The sequence below is a fragment of the Pleurodeles waltl genome, chromosome 7 (genome assembly GCF_031143425.1).
Source record: "Pleurodeles waltl isolate 20211129_DDA chromosome 7, aPleWal1.hap1.20221129, whole genome shotgun sequence".
In the NCBI taxonomy this organism is placed as follows: domain Eukaryota; kingdom Metazoa; phylum Chordata; class Amphibia; order Caudata; family Salamandridae; genus Pleurodeles; species Pleurodeles waltl.
In genome coordinates, this window is record NC_090446.1 from 1,461,124,590 (window position 1) to 1,461,141,377 (window position 16,788).

Below are 16,788 nucleotides of genomic sequence, written 5' to 3' on the forward strand. Positions count from 1 at the left end.
ATTGCGAACAGGGGCGCCAGAAAATCCTACAGATACATTCGTTAAGCCAGACAAAGGTGCGCCAGGGAGTTTAGAATGAATGATAGAGCTTCTCATGGCACCAGTATCTAAAAGAAATGGCTCTGAAACACCCATTGTAGTGACATTAACATAAGGTCCATTCTGATCCACTGGAATTGACGTAACCCCCTTACTTTGTCCATGGCTGTCCTATTCAAAATGAAGACTTTCATTCCCTCCTTCAATATACTGATCCTCACTGTAATACTGTGTAGACCTAACATTTTGCTGGTCAAAGTAATTTCCGGAATTTGGAGGAACAAAAGAACGCTGCTCTTGGGTTAACACACCTCGACCTCTACCTCTATTTGCTGACTGAAGACCACCACGACCTCGTGAAGCAGATGTTGCTCCATTACGCTGCAACAATGCCGGACAACTGTTCTTAAAATGACCTTCTTCCCTACAATAAGCACATTGATTGGGACCTAGCAAAGGTCTTGGAATGAATGGTTCAGGCTTTTGATACAACCTCTGAAACTGCGGAGGCTGTTGAAACTGAGGCTGAACATAACGAGGAGGATAAGCCTGTTGCAAGAGAACTTTAGTTTTTAATTCTTTCGTCTTTTTCTCTTGTTTTTCCCTTTCTTCTTTGTCTCTATTTTCATAATATTGTGCAGTAGCCAATATCTGGGCGGAAGAAGAAACTGCCCATGAACTCTCGGAGTCTTTTAGCTTGTGTGATAGTTCAGGAAGCAAGTTATATACGAACTTATCCACAAATAATCGCTGTCCCCCTTCTGTAGCCATATCTTGACCACTGTGATCAATGAATGTCTCCTCGAATCGGGTAAAGAAATCGGAAACACTTTCATCTTTCTTTTGTTTACATACTGCTAGCTTATCCCAATTAACTCTCAAAGCAGGCATCATTGTTTTCATTAATGTAATAATCCTACCAGGGAGTTCTGAGATCAAAGCGTCGGGCTTTGCACCACCTACTTGACCTCTATCTGCGGCAATAATAGCGTTCCAATCGCCGCCTAATTCTTGAGCGTGATCCTCTCTACGAATTTTAGCCCATATTGTCTGTGGAACTACATTTCCCATCAACATGTCAATATCTGCTAGATTCATAGTACATGCATCAACTGTTTGCGACAACTCTTTATAGTAACCAGCAGGATTTTTGCGTGGATCTGGTAGTGACTGTTTAAGTGCTAAAACTTCAGACCTTTTCCAGGGGACATGTATCCATATGCGCTGAAAATGCGCAGGAATAGCTGGATTAGCACCTGCTGCTGCAACTTCTTCCTTCCATATTGGAGAAACCTCTCTCATGGGATAGTTTTTCAGTGCTGTCCTAACTGAAGGATCAGAATCAGGAAAAGTCTGTGAGAACAATAGGGATCTGAAAGAAATAAGTGTTCTGACAGCGTTTTCAACCTTAGGACCCACAATAAGTCCTTTGTCAAAGTCAGCCTGAACATCTAACAGATCCTGTGGGACCGAACCCAAATTCATATCCTCCCATTCTTTAGCGAGAGTATCGCACATAACTTTAAAAACATATCTCTGCGTAGGTGCATTCCATTGCAGAAAGGTGGACATAATATCAGACGTACTATATTGGGGACCCTTCTTGATCCATCTACAAGCAAGTGAGTCCAATTTTTCTCGCTCTTCGGAGTCTGGGAATTGACTACGAGACTGTCTTCGAGAAAAAGCTGGAGACATGTTTAAAGCTTCAAAGAAAGGTGATAAGAGACCAGAGACAGTATCGGCAAATCGCTTACGCATAGATGGAGAATTTGACATAAGGATAGGGGACAAGGTATTAGGTGAATGAACTAAAGGAGCATTAGGAATTGCCAAAGGAGCAGAAGGCAAAGGAGTTAAAGGCAAAGCTGGCATAGGCAATACTTGAGGAGGCAAATGTGGAAAAGCTGGAGCAGGCGGAAGCACAACTGGCGGCTGAACAGGCTGTAACATCGGGGGTGCATTAGCACCTTGTACATAGGGCGGAGGCAATTTCAATAAGTGGGAGATTAAGGAATCTTCCTCAAAATCTTTTCTCTTATCAAGGGAAGAGATAGGCAACGTCGGATAGCATTTATCTATTGCCATTCGATGCTGTCTGTCTGAAATTTCCATTGCATTATCTATTTCATCATCTTTGAATTGCTGAGCAGCCTGTATAATCGTCATTCCCTGTGTTTTCCTATCTCGTTTCGCTTGTTTAATTTCTCTCTGTTTGGCTTCCTTACGCCAAAGGCGAAAAGAGTCAAACATTGCCGGCCGGGCTTTTCTTTTAAATAACGTTGCTTCTAAATTATCTAGCACATCAGTTTCGAAACTACCATTTTCTGGCCATTTTAAAACACCATCTTTCTTTGTATATCGGGTCCATGTCTTATTAAAGGCAATAGGACCAACACCATGTTTAGAATAGAGCTCATATGTGGGAGTTCCAACCGAAGGAATCGGACAGGAGTCCTCAAGCTGGGAGTCCCTATTACAACCAAAGCAACAAAGTTTTCCAAACTTAGTCAGACCAGACATCTCACGATTTTTACTGGCTGTTCACAAACATCAAGGGGGTAAAACTTTCAGTTTACACAGCACAAATGCACTTACCCCTCGGCTTTGGCCACTGCAATGGCCAAATCTAAGGACCTAAGGACAAAACAAAGACCAAAATTTGTGGGCGCGACCCACCAAATACTTAACTAAGGATGTCTTCTTACACCAACAGAGGCCCGTCTATCGTCTCGCTTTACCATACATCATCAAAGAAAGGGCCAAGGCAGGGCGGCAGTCAGGGCAGCAGTCGTCAGTAGCCGTCAGGAAGGAGTAACCGCGCTGAAAAAGACCTTCGGACCACTTCGACATACAGGGGTCGCTTGACGTGGCTCGCGATTCCTCCAGAATTTTCTTGCGGGGTTCCTCACGACCTTCAGGCAGAACCGGTACCGCTGAAGCCGCCCCACGTTGGGCGCCAGTTGAAGAACCAGAACCTTATGGGCCTGGCGGCGCAGGGTACGCCTAAAATCTCCTTGGATTCACCTGCCTCAACTAACAGAGACACGGGACACTCTGTCAGGCGTAAAAGATCAGATTTTAGCTGCAGCTAGTACAGTTGTCCAAGAAGTACACAAGGTATGTTCTCAGGAGACTGCCACTTTACTTTGTGGCGCACAATCTTATATACCGTATAAAAACCATTTATTAACTACATACACTCCCAGAACACATAGAAAGGAGCCAGTAAGAATAATGTAAAGATAGAACAGAGCCAATAGAAATGTCGGAAAACAAGACAGCACCAATAGAAGGAATTGGAAAACAAAGTATCAAGTGACTTAAGGTTGCCTCCCCTCCAGCTGTGTTTGTCACCCCTCCCTTGAACTAATTCATTAACCGATCCACAACGAAGTTGCATGTGGTGTGATAAGTTTGTGTGCGTTTGGAGGACAGTTGTGAAATGAGAGAATACTAGCAAAGGACAGCGAAGGCCAGACGATAAGATAAGATCGGCGGAGAATAGTGTGAGCCTACAGATAGTTGAAACAAGGATTAGAAAACCAGACAGGGATTAGTGTACTCGGTCAGACCTTAATACCAGCCTTGTAAAGATAGAGGCAGAAGGCTGTTTTGAACACCATGTTGCAGAATAAGCAGAAAAGGCAGAATGGACTTCGTTCGCTGTGCTGCCTGAGTGAAGGCAACATAAAATGGCGGCGGGCCACAAAATGGCGGGTCGATACGATCGTATTAAAAATCGAATTTCCTCAGAATTCCACAAATTTAAACAAAGGGCGGCCATTTCAGGACCCTGTGCCTCACACGATTCTTACAACAGATGCATCAATGATTGGATGGGGAGCACACCTCAACAATCACAACATTCAGGGACAATGGGACACCAAACACAAACAACTTCACATAAATCACTTAGAACTTCTAGCGGTATTGCTAGCACTAAACACTTTTCAACCTCTTCTTGTTCACAAACACATTCTCATCAAAACAGACAATATGACGACAATGTACTACCTGAACAAACAAGGAGGAACCCACTCATCACAACTTTGTCTTCTAGCACAAACAGTTTGGCATTAGGCAATTCACAACAACATTCACCCTGTAGCACAGTACATTCCAGGGATTCACAATCAATTAGCAGACAGTCTCAGCCGGGATCATCGGCAAACACACGAGTGGGAAATTCACCCCAAGTACTTTGCAAGTACTTTCGCCAATCGGGAACACCAGACATAGATCTATTCGCCACCAGCCAGAACACAAAATGCCAAAACTTTGCATCCAGGTACCCACACCCTCTATCCAAGAGCAATGCTCTATGGATCAACTGCTCAGGGATATTTGCTTACGCTTTCCCCCCTCTCCTGCTCATTCCATTTCTGGTCAACGAACTGCGTCAAAACAAACTCAAACTCATACTTATAGCGCCAACGTGGGCACGTCAACTGTGGTACACAACATTGTTAGACCTGTCACTAGTACCCCACATTAAACTACCAAACAGGTCGGATCGGTTGACACAAAACAAACAACTGATCAGGCACCCCAATCCAGCAATACTTAATCTAGCAATCTGGCTCCTGAAGTCTTCGAGTTTAGATAACTACATCTTCCACCAGAATGTATGGAAGTAATCAAACAAGCAAGAAAACCTACCCACTCCCAGGCAGTGCTATGCAAACAAATGGAAGAGGTTTGTCTTTTACTGCCAATCCAAACACAACGCCTCTTTCTGTATCCATACAAGACGTTGTAAGTTAATTACTTCATCAACAAAAAGCAAATTTTGCTTTTTCATCCATTAAAACACATCTCACAGCTATTTCAGCCTATTTACAAAACAAGTCTCTATTTAGAGTACCTGTCATCAAAGCCTTCATGGAAGGGCTAAAACGTATCATACCGCCAAGAACACTACCAGTACCTTCATGGAATCTCAATATTGTACTCACACGGCTCATGGGTCCACCGTTTGAACCCATGCATTTATGTCAAATTCAATATCTAACGTGGAAAGTAGCATTCCTCGTTGCAATCACTTCATTACGAAGAGTTAGTGAAATACAAGCATTCACTATTGAACAACCCTTTATAGAAGTACACAAACATAAGGCTGTACTTCGCACAAACCCAAAATTCCTACCTAAAGTTATCTCACCGTTTCATTTAAATCAAACAGTGGAACTTCCAGTCTTCTTCCCCCAGCCAGACTCAGCAGCAGAAAGAGTGCTGCATATATTAGACATTAAAAGAGCTTTAATGTATTACATTGACAGAACAAAATCATTTAGAAAAACTAAACAGTTATTTGTCGCATTCCAAAAACCCCATACTGGTAATCCTATCTCAAAACAAGGCATAGCCAGATGGATAATAAAGTGCATCCAAACCTGTTACCTAAAAGCTAAAAGACAGCTATTAGTAACACCAAAAGCACACCACACCAGGAAGAAAGGAGCAACAATGGCATTTCTAGGAAATATAACAATGAAAGAAATCTGTAAAGCAGCCACTTGGTCAACACCCCATACATTTACCAAGCATTACTGTGTAGATGTGTTAGCAACACAACAAGCCACAGTAGGACAGGCTGTACTAAGAACACTATTTCAGACAACTTCAACTCCTACAGGCTGACCACCGCTTATGGGAGGAGAACTGCATTATAGGCTATGCATAGCATGTGTATCTGCAGCTACACATGCCATCGGACGGAAAATGTCACTTACCCAGTGTAAATCGGTTCGTGGCATGTTTTCCATATATATATATATATATATATATATATATATATATATATATATATATATATTTTTTTTTTTTTAAGCATCAATATTGCATTTTATCACAAGCACAATTAGATGTGTAACTTGTTATTTATATTTTGGTATCATTGCAGAACAGAAGTTACATTCCAGTGTTTCTCTTAATTTATGTTAATTGTTAGGCTATTTCAAAATTCGGAACACTGCTAGTAAATGGCATAGTTTGTAGTCACAAGCCACAGTCTTTCTTTTATGTTTATGCTAGACTTGTTGGTAACCGATTGGCTCAGCTGTACTTCTGGGCAATGACCTGTAGCTTCTGGTGTGACCTGTGACTTCAGCTCCAGGAAGCACACAAAGGTTAAAACAAGAGCCACAATCTATTTCCTCAGGATTGAGTGAAAGAAGAATTTGAACTTGCACCTGCCGTCTTTCTCCCTAAAGTGAGAGAAGCCTCCCTCCATGGTGCATGGCGAGCTAGGGATGGTGGTGTCTTACCTGCGATGAAGGAGGAAGACATCTCTGGTGCTCCACAGCCCTGGCAAATCTAATCTGTAGCCTTTGTCCTGATTCTTGGCCAGCTGGGGTGCAGGTATGTTGTGGATCCTGTGCCTCTTTAATACAAGTCCTTCAGTTAACCAGGCCTTTTGCAGATCATCAATCTGCTAGAGCAGTTTGTCTCCTTATCTTGACCCACGTACCCCTGCATAAGGGTCTCCAGAAATCAAAGCTGGTTCCTGGTTTAATGGGAGGGTTGTCTAGTCAGTCTCTTCATAATCCAAATAATGTTGAAATTAGTCTATAAGTGGCACTTGCTATCCAGCTTTGGTGGTGATGGAGAAGCCTTAGCCAGATGAAGTTCTGCTTTTCAAATTAATTTTCCTCCCAGTGAGACAGACTGCCATCTTCTTTCTTCGAGGGCTTCTGGAATATTGAGTTCAAAGTTTGACTGTAGGTGTATTGATCGTAGGCCCAGCCACCAATGGGGGAAGATTGGGCAGCAGAGTAAAACCAACACTTAAATGAAGGGAGTAGGAAGCCTTTTCCTACCAAGCAGCTAAAACTGGTTGTGGAAGACAATCATTAGCACAGGCATATACAGTATAGATAACCACGTTGCAAAGTTGGGATCAAAAGATGGCATGCTTTAGGGGGGCGTGGCCTAGTTGCCAAACACGCCGGCCACAAATTAATGCTGCTTTGTGCGGTCACAACCATCCACCGTGATCCTGCACTCATTGTGATAGGGGCACTGGCAAGATTTGTGCTGGGGACCTGTTGCACCTGGGCGAGGACGTGGGCACTCCTGGATGATGCTATGTGCCCCTGCTGCGGCAGAGATGAGAGAGCGGCCTGCTGGAGCTGAGGGCTTCAACTGTATTGAAGAGCCGGAGTGATCAGCATGATGGAGGACACGGTGGCACAGATCAGAAGAGCCCAGGGTGCTGGGTTCACTGCTGTGAGAATCCGGACTCTCCCCCTGCTGGGTGAAGCCTGTGGTGCCAACCCATGTCCTGGGAGCTGGAGGCCCATCTCTGTGAAGGACCGGCCTGTGGGAGCATTAGGGCATGGGCTACAGTGCCCCCACCATCACCTGAGTGATCTCTGCTGCTTTGGAGAGGGTGGCCCCCAGAGTATATGATTGTTAGTGGCCCAGCGGAGTCAGCCCAGCCACCCTTTCCCCCTCAACCAGGCTGCATACGACTAGGAGGAGTGGGCCTACCGAACAAATCCTCAGCCCTCTGCCCTGATGTTTGGCTCTTGTCGCCGCTGGGGGGGACTGTGTCCCACAAATAACTTCTATCACCTGCCACTGGCATCCCCTGGTGAGAGTTTGCCCTGTGGACGCATCTGTCTCTTCCATATAGCCCACTGGGCCACGAAGTTGTGCTTGGGCCCTGGATCCTGTACCGAGCATCTGGCTTGCTGTGGTGTGGGGCCTCAGTGGAGGATGTGCAGAGGAGGGGAGCACCGGTGACAGGGGTGGCCGAACCAGGTTTCGGTGTGGTTGGTGGTGATACAACCCCATCTCTATTCTGGAACGTGAACATCTACATCCTGGGTGTTGGTGGCAGGCCACGGGAGGCTGCTGCGACTGGGGTCTCCATAGCCTGACTGCTCGTGCCTCCTCCTGCACAAGGTTGCAGTGGGGGACAGGTGGGTCGGTGTGGCTCCCATTGCCCCACAAGGCGGAGTTGCAGTGCCGGAGCCCACTCTCACATCATGGCCAAGGAAAGGGTGCAGCCAGGGACCAAACAAAGTACTCTCAACATGCATGCTCAGTCGGAGAGCTGGGGGGGATGACTCCCCGGCTGCTGGGGCAGGCAACTCCGACTCTCCATTACCTTAAAACGCTTATCTGCTAGCAACCATCACACAGTCAAGAAACATGCTCTATCCTAAGGTTGGCGCGGTAGGCGCAGAGATCACCCTGCTCTGCCGGGTCCTGCGAAACGCTGTGGAATGGATTGCAGAGGCGGAGACTCTGGTCCCAGTAGTGAAGGACTCCGTTAAATCCCTGCAACAAACAAGTTTCAAACTTACCACAGTGACCAAGAAACTCATGGCAAGAGTGGAGGATGCGGAGGGCAGAACTTGCCACAACAACCTACAATATGTTTGTTTCCCAGAGGGATGTTAAGGCTCCTCAATGTAGCTCTTCCTAGATCAATGGCTCCACACACTGATGCCCCCGGAGGTTGTGTCCTCCTGTTTTGTCACTGAGAAGCCCCATAGAGACCCGGTTCGGTGTCCACCTCTGGGTGCCTATTATAGTGAAACTCTTGAAGTATCTGGACAGGGACGCCATCCTAAAACATGCTCAGCTCCAGGACAAAATTCGTTACCAGTCCCAGACCAATATGATCTTTCCAGATTATACTAGAATGGTGCAGCAGCAAAGACAACCCTTCCAGGCAGCTAAACAACGCCTCTGGGATCTCGACATTTAAAACATGCTCTTGTAACCAGCAAAGCTGAAAGTTATATATCAATCTCAGACACACTTCCTCAACAAGCTGGAGGAGGTCTTTCAGTTGACAGACAAGAGGGTTCGCAGGAAGCCCTACACTCCCCCATGTGTGGAATGTGACTCTTCCTAGGGGGACAGATGGTGAAGGGCCATAAAGACCCCGGCGAAGTGCCACAACAGGTCTTGATTGTCATGGAGAAGCTCCAGACAAATTGCAGATGCCTTGTCTAGTAATGTTATGAATGCTTATTATTGTTCTTTTGCACACCTGCACTGCACCTTTCAGTACACACAGCCCACAGGTCGAGGATTTCGTCCCACAGTGCCATGCCTGACCCACCAAAGACAGGTCCCATGGGCCACCTGCGGGTGGTGTTGTGGAATGTAAACAGCCTACTCAATAAGATTAAAAGAGGAGCCGTTCTGAAACATGCCTCGAGGCTGGGGGCTGATGTATTACTTCTTCAGGAGACCCACCTCCTTGGTAACAGGGTCCAGTGTTTGGTGCGCTGTAGATACACACATATCTTCTACTGTGGGTTCACGAGGGTGGTCCAGGAGCACTGATGTCTTGATTAAAACACAATACCATTTCATCATACCAAGACATCAGCGGATAGACATGGTAGATACATAGCTGTGACAGATACTTTATATTAGGAACCTCTTACCCTGATTTGTTTTTACGCCCCTCCCCCAGGGGCAGTCTTTTTTAGACCTGTTGACAAGAGTTTAGGGCAAGCTTTTGGGAGGGCTCAAAGTGTTGGGCAACAATTGGAATGGTGATGTGGACCTATTGATAGATCGGTGGCATCCATAGTGGAGGCTACCAGAGACGAGGACAACCCACTTGTCTTTTTTTTTTTTTTTTTCCACTGGGCCTGGCTGATGTGTGTAGAGCATCTGTGGGGGCTATACATTCTCCTTAGCCACCCAAGGCTCCTTTTCCCATCTTGATTACCTTTTCATCCTGCAGACATACCTGCACAGGGTCTCCGATATTAACATTCTGGCTAGGGGACTCTCTGACCATTCCCCCGTGGACTTGCAGCTCTGTGTAGGCACCCAAAGCCCGCCTTCCACTGGCGCCTTTCACCGTGGCATCTACAGAACTCAAAATATTGTTTGCACACAGAGCACTCCATTGAGGAATACTTCACACACAATGCAGTTGAATCTCCAGCGATGGTGTGGGAGGCTCTGAAACCTACACTATGAGGGGGCAGACATTAGCTTCTGCACTGCAGAGTGGCGGCACAGGAAGCAATATTTACTCGATCTTGAAGCCTGCATGGCAGTGCTAAAAGGGCAGGGTCTTGGGAGTGACTGCCAGTTTGTGTGTACACAGCTGGGGCTCCTACAGCAGCTATACCAACAGACCCTGCTGGATGAAGCCAAATTGGCCTGGCAGGTGACCCAGAGCCGTATCTACCAATGAGGGGACAAGTTGAGTAAGTGACTTCATAGACTGTGTCGGGTCTGTCTCTTTGCCACTCTGTTCCGCTGATCAGGGACTCATCCCGTATGTCACTCACCCACCCTGAAGAGATAGTGGCCAGCTTTGCTGCCCACTTCGAGGATGTTTACACCCAGAGGGAGATATTGTTGGGGAGCAAATAGTAGTCTTTGTGCAGGCTCTCCCCCTCAGGACTCTTTCCCTAACTGAGTGTGAGATGCTGGATATCACCCTCACTGAGGAGGAACTTTCGGTGACCCTGACCAGCTTGAACACGGGGAAGGCCCTGGGGCCCAATGGGTTCCCCTGCAAGTTCTTTAAAGCGTATATGTCCAAACTTCAGGAGCACATGCTGGGGGTGACTCTTTCAGCACTGACCAATGCCACCTTGCAGCCCGATTGGTGCCATGCAGAGTTTGTAGTCTTCCCCAAGCTTGGCTGATCGCCTGGCGAGCATTCTTCATACCGCCTGTTTTCCCTGTTAAATCTTGAGGTCAAGATTTTAGAGAAGACCCACACCAACAGGCTGAAACGTCTCACCCCAGATTTGGTCCACTCCGACCAAGCAGGATTTATGCCACACCGCGTCACCCATCATAACATCAGGCATTTATATGATACGCTGGCACTCACAGATAGGTTGTGATGACTAGCGGCTATCCTCTTCAACGCCTGGAATTTGGCCCTTTGTTCCTCTCCTATATCAAACTACTGTACACAGACTTGACAGCATTGGTGCAAGTGTCAGGTCAGATGCGTTTGCGGTGCAGCAGGAGACTAGGCAGGGTTGTTAACTGGGAGGCAACATCATACCTTTTCTTGTGTCGCTCTCCAGTTAACTTCGATTATCCTCGGACATGGTGTGAGAGCCTGTGATGAGCGAACAAGCTCCAACCCAAACAGGTTGCCAACCTTCAAGTGCGCCCATTATACTAGTGTCGTTGATGATATCTTTCTAGACAGTAAGCTGTGGCCCCTGTTGTGGGATCTGAAGGTGGATGTTCTTTAAGATAGTGATCACAAGTCTCTACTATAATCTCTCCCTGGTGATGCGTCCGCAAGGTCGAATAACAGCTGCAGCACTGAAGTACCAGACCTCTGTTTGCTAGTAGTCATCAACGAGTTTCATGGTCATGCGTAATGTCTGACCCATTCTTGCATGCAGAAATGTATGGTCTGCTTGTGGCAGCCTTCTCAAATTATGAACATTTCCTAATTGCTGACATTCCGATTCTTAGTATCCATAAGATACTCTTCGCTAAACTACAAGGTAACTTTTATGAAAAAACGAATCCTATGTGGCCTGCTGGTGTGAAAGAGAAGAAATGGTATAATGCTGAAAGCCAAGCAGCAAAATTATGATTGAAAACAGCAGTTAGAGATTGTGCATGGGTGGAGCTACGAGAGGCTAGAAGGATTTATACAGGCACTCTTGCTGAGAGAAACTGGGAGGATAACATCTGGCAGGACCTACTTTAGCTGTAAAGCAACAGGACAGTAGGTCATTCTGGAAGCTTCTGTCATACGGTAGCAATGATAACGCTAGGACTTACCATCACCATATTCAACCTGAGAGTTGGGTCACCAACTTCTACGACTCTCTTGTCGCCAACCGAGGAGTCGCTGTGCCCTCACATTCAGGGACATCATCTTCTTATAGAGTAAATGAGGCAGCTGAGGCACCAGACGGTACAGATCCAGTGCACTTCTCTTCGGAAGACACCACTAAAACCATAACTCTGCTTAAGCCAGATAAAGCACCTGGTCCAGATAAAACCCCTGGTTTTCTGTGTAAATCAGAACCCTTAATCTAGTGGGGTAGTTAAATCAATCTAAGCCCCAATGCTGTATCGGCTGGGGGCGGAATCCCTGATACTTGGAGAGGGGCGGAGCTAATACCCGTGTACAAAAAGGGTGACCCATGCATTCTCTCCAACTATAGGCCTGTAAGCCTTATTGACAACTTGCAGAAAGTTTTTGCAAGGCAAGTCGTTGATAAATTGTAGTACTGAGTTCAAGTAAATTGTGTGTTATCCCCACTTCAAGTTGGTTTCAGACTCAAGACTAGTACGTCTGACCAGGTATTTCGTCTGTCTTTTCTTTATTGGAAATATGCACTGCATGCTAAACAGAAGCTGTATGTGGCCTTGGTTGATCTAAGGGCTACATTTGACCTGTTTCCCAGGGAGAAACTATGGAGCCTCAAGATTGGTGTCCCTGGGAATTTGGTTCGGTTAATTGCAAGGTTGCATAAGGGCAACTATGCCCAGGTATGATTGAGCAGTAAGGGGGAATGAACAGATCGCATTCCCATTCAGTCAGCCGTAAGGCAGGGGTGGTTCTTGCACCCACTCTATTCACATTATGTGTAAACCATGTGGTGCAGACACTCCTTGCCTCTCAGATGGATACTGGAGACCTCTCGCACCCCTGCCATAGCAGTCAGACTCCAATCAATTCAGCTCAAATATCTACATATCTACACAGAGTATACTTAATGCACCATAAACTGTGGCTGGTGGGAGTGATTGCTTCCCTGCCCTGTCTTAGATGTGGTTTAGGAGAAGGCACGTTTATTCACACAGTATGATGCAGCCCCAAATTGAGTCGATACTGGAGGGGGGTACTGGTCTGTTTAGGCAGGATTCTGGCATGGCTTATCCCGATGGACCCGAAACTCACCCTCCTACACATTACTGATGGTCCGGGTGGTGATAGATTTAAATTAACCCTCTTGTTTTTAGGCCTGACACTAGTTAAACAGGGTAGTGCAAGGGTGCCTGCGTTAAGGGGATTGATATTTTTATGTGCAGGAAGGTGGAAAAAGCACACATGGAAAAAGCAAAAACGAGGAGGAATAAAAGTATTTCTCCTTGTTGTGCCACTATAACGCTAGTCCTGGGGTGGTGTTAGTTTTTGGCGCTGCCACAGATTTACGCCTTCTTGTAAATCTGGACAGCGTTAAAAGCAGTGGGTGTTGTGGTAGAACGCCCACAGTAACACCCATTGCATGCCCCTCTGATTCAGGAAACTGCTTTGGAGGGACCCATATTTACAAGGTGGCGTTAAGCCACAAAAATTGGCTTAGCGATGCCTTGTAAATGTGGTGCACTGCATAGCACCAGAAAAGTGACGCTATGGTGGCGCTAAGGCCTTGTAAATCTGTCCCTAGTCTCTTATTAACTGCATGTAACCTGCCATATGATGCAAAGAATGGTTGTACAATAGAATATTGAAGCTTAAAATATCGTGTGGACAGAATATTGTTTCAAAAATATCAAGGACCAAAATATCAAGAAGATAAGTACAAATATATAAGTATAGATTTACTATTTTTAGCTCCACATATATGTACCTTGAAGATAAGTATAGTAAAACTTTGTTTACACATAGAAACTTACCTTTGCCGTATTTTTATCCTCAATATTCTTGACACAATATTTTGTCCACATCATATTTTTAACTCCATATTTTGTCCAAACACCACAAAGAATATTTCTCTTTTCTCTATTACACTGCTACATGTGTTATCTTGGGACGAGGACTTGACCTTTGCATGAAGGGACATTTATTCTGACAGTAGTCTCACATGCATAAGATGGACATAGCTGTCATAGGCTAAAAAAGGACTTGTTCAGGACAATATGTTTCATAAATCTTTTTCCATTCATTTTTAATGAATCACATGCACCAAGTTGCCAAATCCAAACCAGCAAATTGCTTTTATTGTGGAAGTCTTTCATTCAGTCCCTTTATTTTACCCATTGAGACCCATGATTAGCAACAGCACCATCACTTTTAATGTGAAAACAAGTTAACTTAGTCCCCTGATTAAAGATATTGAAAAAAAAAAACACTGCAGGGCTGCCACATTCAGGTGGAATTTCCCATCCATGCGATAGCTATCATGTCTATCACTCTTTCTTGTGAGATATCACCGCTACCCACGTAGAGAGAGACCCTTTTGAAAGACCAGATTGTAAACTACCTTTACTTGTTGCAAATTCTATTCTCTGCACTTTTATACACGCTTCGTTTCTAGGGTAGGGATTGGAAGGTAAAACCTCCAAAATTGATGGAGTGTTAGGGTAAGAGTATGTACCATGGGAAATTTATTAAAACAATGTTTTGGAGGCAAATGCTGTTTTTAATAATTTTGCTGCTTTGAAATTAGCACACTGAGTCACAGGTTTGAACGTGGAAATACTTGCGCATTCAAGTAGTCATGGAAGTATGTGCATCCAGTACTGAACGTGCATGTATACATTTGTTTAGATTTAAAAAAAATATGTTTATGCAGAAATGGAGTTCAAAATGAATAATAAAAATGTATGCACCTTGGTGAGTATATTGTACATAGTAAATGTGTAATGCATGATGCTCCGGTTGGATGGCATTTATATACGTTGATCTTACCGCACTCCTGTCTTCCCATAAGATATACAATATATAATTCTCATTTGTTCCGATCAATGATGTCAAGATTTAAGGATAGGAGGGAGGAGTTAGCCCATGATTTGTTTGCACAGGGACCTAGGTGTGGCAATAGAGGTAATGAAGAAGGCGGGGAAGGGCTTAGGGCTATATTCCAGAGATTGGAACGATGAAAAAAACAGGAACTTACAAAATGGTGGAATGGAGTCGCCCTGCAAAAATACCTGGACAATAAGAGGATTCCAAGGGGATTGAGAATTCTCATTTTTCCAACATTTGAAGATTTGGATGAGGAATCGCTAAGAGAATGGGAGGACAACCTACAAAGTGCATCATTGATAGTGATGAAGATATTAATCAGACATGCGGATAAAAAAGTCAAGAAATTACAAATTGATATTGATAAAGTAGAGAAAGATTGAGAGTTGTGATTTGAAGGATGATAGCAAAAAGAATCATGATATTTTGGAGAAATAACTGAGGGACATTAAATGTATTTACTAGAGAACATTTTTTAAAAAGACTTGTAGGGATGAGATTGATTATAAGGAGGGAAGAGTATATACCTTTGCCTGAGATGTGATAATATCAATGCACTGGTGAGGGGAAAAGAGGTTGAAATTAATTCTCTGACATTGGGTCAACCAGTAGTGGATCATGCCTTTCAATGGAGAGCACCACAGTACCGGATAGAGAATTGAGCACTGAGGGTACCACTACGCCCTGGGATCATGATCAGTCCACATTCCTAGTGGAAATGGAACGTCTGAGATTGGGTAACAAACAGACAAAAAAGGAACAAACACCTGGAGGGGTGGAAACAAATGGAAGAAAAAGAGATTTGACAGGGCCAGGGATTCAGACACTGTCTAGGAAGACGTAATAAGTAATCTGGCAGGGGTGCAGAGGGTGGAGTTGAGGGGGACAGACGGAAAGTAACTAGGAATTTACAAATTGTCAACCTATAAAATGACACACTTATTGAATTCAAATAAAGGGGGTCATTCCAACCCTGGCGGTCGGTGTTAAAGCGGCGGCCAACCCGCCAACAGGCAGGCGGTCCAAAAAATGGAATTCTGACCCTGGCGGGAACCGCCAGCACAGACCGCCACTTTAACACTCCGACCGCCACGGCGGGACAGACAAACAGTGCGGCGGTCACCGCCAACAGGCAGACGGGAGTCAATGTACCGCCCACCCTATCACGACTCACCAATCCGCCACCTTTTCCAGGGCGGGAGCCCCGCCGATAAAAACACGGCGGAAACAGACTACGAACGGGAAAACGCTCACCTCTACGCACTCCACGAGGAATCTGGACAGCATGGAACCCGAATTAAACATCCTACCAGCTATTGTCTACCTGCTCATCTACCACGAGTACGAACTCCGGCGCAGAAGACAACAGTGAGTACTGCACTTACGACACAGGGGAGGGGGGAGGAGAAAAGGTTACAGGCACACACATACGCCCCCCCCTCAAATATCAACACACCAATGCAGAGCAACAACTGAGTGACACCCCCCCAAACCCCCCTCAAAAATGCCAAGTCAAATTAAAAATGTCAATTTAATTTTATGTATAAATTAGGTTCATTAAAGTCATGGAAAATTATCGACTTGAAATTTCAAACCAAAAATAATGAATAGTGCGAAAGCTATGTATATAGTCAATAAGTCCTGCTCATTTGCCAAATATCCACAGTCCGTGGGCCAATGTCTAGAAAACACATGGGCAAAGCCCACACAGGAGACCTGAGTCCGTTGGAGAGAACACTGCTGGGGCATCAGATGACAAAACTACAGGCACCTCAGGGGGAAGGGAAGGGGGTGCACCTCAGCCACATGAGTCCACGACGCCAGAACCACGAAGGGGCCACCATGCCCACTGTACCATCCTGGGGAGTGCAAAGCAACATTCTCTCAAGTCCATACAGTGGGTGGGTTGCCCACTGTACCATCCTGGGGAGTGCAAAGCCACAGTCTCTCAAGTCCATACAGTGTGTGGGTTGCCCACTGTACCATCCTGGGGAGTGAAAAGCCACAGTCTCTCAAGTCTCTACAGTGGGTGGGTTGCCCACTGTTCAATCCTGGGGAGTGCAAAGCCACAGTCCATC